Here is a 6,925-nt window from a genome sequence, read left to right as displayed (position 1 = left end):
TGCTACACAAGACTCAATCATGAATGCACACAACAAGACTCAATTTACTTATGTAAAGATCAAATGTGCACTCGAAGATTCAAGTTGTGACTCACCAATATCAACGAATCTAATGCTCACAATACTTGCTTCAAATGTAAGTTCAAGCTCAACTATAGTGTTCAAATGCCCTCACACAAAGAATGATTCCATATTCACACAAAAGGTTTCACAGTTTAAAGCTTTGGAATCAAATGCAACGCTCACACTCACAAAGAAGAACATAATGTATGATTTCACCCATAGGTTTGCCCGTATTTTTCAATCAACATTTGTTTCAGCTCACTGAAGATCAAAAAGGTCTTTTCAAGGCTTGTAATGGGGCTGAGTGCAAAGGTATGGTCATTTAGTCTCAGTGACTTTCATCTTCATGAAATGTGGTGCTCACCACACTTCCTTCCCTTTCCCTTCATCATTTTCTTTAGTGCTCATAAGTCATCCTATTATTTGCTTCCCATGAATTGTTAGGAACCCCCTTTCATTTTTCAACTTTACTCCACAACTTTTCTTTTTCATACCCTTGTTCATCGAGTCTAGGCTTCGGTAGAAATACTGCAGCTAAACGTTTTCAGGCAAGCCATGAATTGGGCATTGGAGCTCCAACTTCTTAAATCGCAGCCAAGTCTCATGAATTGGCTCGCCCTCCAAACACTTAAAGCTTTAGATATTGTCCCGAAGAGTCATCATCTTCGAATGAGGGAAAAATCACACATTAAATGCGGTGACCAACTCCTCCCACGAAGTGATTGAGTCGACAATTCAGCTAGCCACTTCCATGCTTCTCCCATCAAAGAGAATGGGAACAACCATAAATGAACCGTCTCATGGGATATATTCAAAAAGGAGAATGTTATGCACACATCCACAAAATTTTGAATGTGCTCATGAGGGTCTTCAAGCCAATCCACTGAAAAGCCCCTTTAGTTGCAAGAGTTGAAACATAGTACTCGTGATGTGGAATACAACATTTCCTTCGGCCGGAGGCAATCAAATGATACCAATACTTCTCATGAGATGGGGGTCATTAGCATGAGGCTCATTTACATCGTTAAGGTTTTTGATGTCGTCTTGATGACCTACTTGGCTGCCATTGCTACCGTTCTCACTCATACTTCCTGAAATATTCACACAAACAAACTAAACTAAACTAAAAATTAAGTAAGAAAATTCTACTCAACTCGAAATTCTCAAGTAACACCACTCCCCGACAGCGGCGCCATTTTTGATGTTTGCGTAATCAAGACACAACTTCCAATTTGAGTGTCTACGATCATACAATAGTAATATAACCCAACTGAATAGGTTGGGGTCCCAAGGGAGCGATTTCTGAGAATGAAGAGTCAAGCGTGAATATGCTAGAGTTAACAATAGCTAAAAACATTATCGAGTAAAAACATAATAAATTAAGGGGTTGACACGAATGTCAATTATCAATGTGGGGTTCTGCATTCAACTAGTGAACAAAAACAGTGAAATATAAAGATACGAATATAGGGAGACAAGATTCTTGGGATGTGATAGAAATATGGGATAAACTATGCAATCGGGTAAATACTATTGATAGTCAATTGCTGAACATCTGTAACTAGGCCAGGCTTTAGTGGAGGTAAATTCTATCTCGAGCAACTTACCCCGAATCAACTCGGTTTCTCTCGAATACTGAGTTGCCTCTTTTAAGAACAACCTCCGCCTTAGCCAATTCACTCTCTCGAGCTGAATGAGTGGGAAAAGGCCTAGGATTCACTCTCTTGAGTTGAACCCAAGACAACCAAATAACCACCGACTATCAATTTAGTAGTCTAAGTTTTAAAACCACTCTCTCTCGAGCAAGCCAAAAACACTAAGATGAAATCGTATTTTCAACTACAATCGCATTAAGTTCAAACACAACTATTAAATGAAATCACTTTTAAACAGAAAATAGACTAACAATAGGCAATACCTAACAAGAAATTTAACCCATATTCACAAAATCACACCCAAGAATTGGGGTTTTAGCTAGACATTAAAAAAAGAGGAAGAAAATGATACCATATCGAAGTAACATCAACTGGGTATGATTTATATTCACTTTAAACGAGTCTAGGATGAAGAATCTTCAATACCCACTTCTAATTTCTTGGGAAATTGGAAGTCTTCAAATCTTCAAAGGCTAAGCAAAAAATGTTCTCTACTTGAAAACTAAGAAAAATAAAATGTTGTATCTGAAATTGCCTACTAAGATAAAAATTCAAACTAATATTGATAGTTGTAAACAAAAAAATTGCGAAGGGTCACTCGGCATAGTTATTCGGGATCGTCGATGCACTCGGCGATCCGCCCTTTGGTCTGCTTCATCGCATTCCAGCTTTTGCCTTCAGCATCTTCGCATTTTGGATCATTGAGCAATATAGTACTGCTTCACGGAACTGTTCGGCAACGCGTCGACTGCTCCTTTTTATCGTTGACTTGATATTTTCCTTCAGGGCTCAGCACTCTGGAACTTTGGGCAAGGTTGAGGCCATTCGGTGACTTGCCTAATGCATTAGGTGATCCTTAGGCCTTCTTTTCTTCGTCTTTTCAGCCGTTTTGTTCTTTTTTGCCAAGTAGTGTCCATGCTTTGCCTCAAACTCCAAATACCTGAAACTTAATGATTTACATCAGTTATTGAGTCAAAATATGCATTTGAGGACACTAATTCTATTTAAATGATGCCCTAAATGAGTCCAAATTGTGGACTCATCATGAACCTCCAACCTTGTGGTTAATAGCTTGTGGCTCTAACAAAATGAGCTATTTCAGCTTTCTTATGATTCTAAACTTTATACTAACAATTTATATTTTAATTAACTTACCTTCCAAAATATTCATTTGAACTGAGTTGTAACTTGTTGATTGTTGTGATAATCAAGATTCAATATTTTAAATAGGAAAAATTACGCGAGTTGACAAATATTACTAGGTTATTCGTTAAAGAGGGTATAGTTTAATTTATTTAATGTTAGTAGATACAATTTTAATTTTTTTTTTTACCAATAATAATGGGATGCACAACCTCTTTGTATATCGAATCAACAAAGTCTTCATTGGCCTTTGTATATAATTTCATACAAAACAAGTTTATATCTTCTCTCCGCATTCCATATTTTCTCCTAAAATCACTCTTCCACTTCCAATTTGAATTTCAAATTTCACTTTCTCCCTCTAATGATGTTTTTACTTTTTGAAGGTAACCGCCTAAATCGTGAGTAACCCTTTTTTTCATTTTCTCAATTGTATATGTATTATTCTTGTTACTGTTTGGATAATTGTTTTCCAAAATTTCCTCAATACTTATCAGATTATAAGTTTTTCAAAAAACAAAATGGATGATTTGACTCCATCTAAGACGATTACGAGAGTTATGTCATTGCTTGTGAAAGTTGTTAATAATCAACCTTCATTTTCACTCGATTTAACTCAAGATTTTAGAGTCAACGCAGGGTCTATGGAAAAATCTAAACAAATTCTAGAGGAAAAATCTATTGAGAAATTGAGATCCAAAAAAAGACCCAATTGCACTCCAAATAGTCATCAACAATGCCAAGGCAAATGACATTAAAATTGTTTAAGGCGGAAATCAGAGGAAAGCCAAGGACAATGATTCTGAGGAGGTTGTGTCTGCTTCATTAGATCAGGACAAACACGAAGAACACTGGGTATTTGCTCAAAACACAATTGTATGTAGACATTTTGTATACTTTGATAGTTATATACAAAATTGCATAAAGTATATGTATATTTTTTTGCTTAAATCACAATTATTTATAGATATTTGTATATTTTGTTAGTTATATACAAACTTGCTTGAAGTATATGTATCTTTTCTGCTTAAATCATAAGTGTACCAATATTTATATATTTTGTTAGTTATATACAAAAGTATGAATTAAACAATATATAAACCTTACACAATTATATAAAGTGTTAGATTACACCAAAAATTATCAAATTAAAGCACACCCTTTTTCTTGAATCATGTACAATTCATATATACAATTAACATAGTAATTTTATACAATTACTTACACACATATATATAGTATAAGAATTTTATACAATTACTTACATATATACAATATTATTAATTAAACAATATACAAATCCTTAACATATATATACAGTAAATTTATTTAAAGAATAGCAAATTAAAGCACATCCTTGTTGTCGAATAATATACACTTCATATATACAAATGTGTCATTCAATTTTTCGAACAAAAAATTAGAATAGAATTGCTAATATACAATTTTTTCTAATCTTGTATAAACAAAAATAAATTATTGCAAACCATTAGAATGGACAAAACAAAAATAATTCATTTTCCGAACTTTCAATTATGTACTATACAAATCAATTGTATACTTTCTTACCGTTCAAACCACAAAGTTTCCTTGAAATAAACGGTTACCTGACGTTAAATATACAAGAATATTGACTAATCGCATGCTTCAGTCGTTTGAGGAAACTAGTTATGCTGTTTCTATCGCTATATAACTCTTTTTTTGGAAAAATGTTGGATTTTGGACAATAAGCTTGAATCATGGGATTAGGTAAATTTTATGTTTTCATATTTAGAGCTCATGTTTCCATTTATTAAAAAAATAAAACATTGTAGAAAGTATGAATAAAAGAACGTTATATACAAAAGTAATGTTTCAGAGCAAACTAAACTATACTCATGGAATGTAATAATATAAACTATACCTATAGAGCATTATTTCTTTAAATTTGTTTGTCATATATGAGATTTTCCATTTTAAATATCCAATAAATAGGAATATTTTTGAGGGCCTAATTCAAACAAATATTTGCCGAAGCACAAAGCGGCTCAACTACTTTGGTGGCTTCAAGCCAAAAATGAATCCGAGGTTCTAAACTAAAGTTTAATATTCTAGTTTTTTTTGTTAAGATATTGAGTTGTTAATATTTTTTAAAAAAATATATATTTTGAAATATAAATTGTTTGTTTCTTCTTATAATAAAAACAGATTTTTTCTATAGATAATACTCCACCAGATTCAATCTGCTTATCTCATTTTGTAGACAAGTAATTTTTTACCGAACTTAAAGTTTTGCATCATTTTTAATGCTTAAATATTTCTAATATTTAAATTAAATATTTTGATTTTTATCTTACTTTATTAAGTTTAGTTGAAATGATTTTGTCACGACCCGATTCCTCGAGCCATGATGGCACCTACCAACCCGCCAGTACACAAGCCAACCACTGTCCCTAAACTTGAGAGTAATGGGACTTGGGGGGGGGGGGACTATCCTCAACGAAGCGCAACATAAATAGACAGAAAACATAAGATAAAGGCGGAAGCGAACCCAGAATTATATATACAAAGATACCTCCCAAAAACTGGAAGTCAGATGAAAATAACTGTTGAAACAATACAAGTCCCAAAAGTGGACCACATAAACAAGATTGCCTAAGAAAGCAAAAGCCACGTCAAAATGTAAATACAAAATAGAGAAAGGAAATCCCAGAACGCCATAAGCTCACCCTCATCTCAAGAATAGACTGCTGCAGGCTCGACCTCAATGGTGATAGTTGGTGCGCGGACCTGAATAATGAAAACAGATGGAGAGTTTAGCATGAATATAAAGTGACAGGTACCCAGTAGGCATCATAGGCCGACTAAGGAAGAAAAGTAAAAACAAACAGAAAAGATATAATCAAGTCAAAATAAATACTAAAAACAATTTCTAAGTGACATTCCCCGACAGCGGCGCCATTTTTTATAACATCCAAATATATTTCTTGAAAAGAAATATAAATGATCGTATGCAATATATTTATCCAACTATGAGTCGGGGTCGATCCCATTGAAAATATATAATTAAATATTTGCTATTTACAATATTCTTCCATATTCTATGGGATCGACCCGGACTCATAGTTGGGTAAATATATTGCATATGACCGTTTATATATCTTTTCAAGAAGTTTATTTGGGAGTTATCAACTACGCATGCTACGATGAATAAAAAGGCTAACAGGTAATTCACAAATACCCACTTATAAACAACCACTCTGATAGCGTGGTACTAACCCTACAACATGGTTTCAGAGAAGAAGAGAAAAAATAGCATCCCACCCCAGATTCACATAATTCAGCATGCAATTACATATTCAGGCTCAATCTAAAGGAAAGGAAGTCGTAGCCTACTTGAAGACCGACTACGCGCTCTAGATCACTCTGCATGAGCTTTTCCCTTTCGAACTGCCTCAGATTGATGTCACGCTATCAAAACAGAATCACAACATCAGCACGGTCGTTTAGACAATAAAATGATCAAAATCTGAGATAGACCCATTTCAGAGTCAAAATCGGGAAATGTGTTACACGCTCTAGAATTTCTAGAATTGACTCCGGGAAGAGGTCCTAAACCCTCCCACGAGCTTGTGTTCGATAACGGAGCACCTCTTGGAGCTCGGAACAGCTCCATACAACAACAAACAATAATGCAAAACTTTACACAAAAAGAGACTTGGGGCAGCCACTTCCGACACAAATACACAACAATCAGATACTTTTCGACACTCTCCTGCGAGTACCCACACAACCAACGCAAATCCAAAAACACTGAACATTGAATTACCTAAAACAGAGATCTAGAACTCGAGGTATTGAGGTTTCAAAATGAGGTTGAATCTGATTTTTCTCTTTATAAAGAGCATCAGTTCTGGTCCCTAAAATTTAATCTGGTCACCAAAAGATTAAATTCTAGTCGCTAAAGTGTGCACCAACAACACCAGATTTTGCTATTTATTTTTGAAAAGTCTCTGAACAGACCCTTGGAATTTGTTCGGAAGCCGATAAAAATAAATCTTATATGCTACATCCCTAAATTTGAC

This window comes from Solanum tuberosum, unplaced genomic scaffold (genome assembly GCF_000226075.1).
Source record: "Solanum tuberosum cultivar DM 1-3 516 R44 unplaced genomic scaffold, SolTub_3.0 scf00041, whole genome shotgun sequence".
NCBI lineage: Eukaryota > Viridiplantae > Streptophyta > Magnoliopsida > Solanales > Solanaceae > Solanum > Solanum tuberosum.
This window is presented reverse-complemented; position numbering follows the sequence as displayed.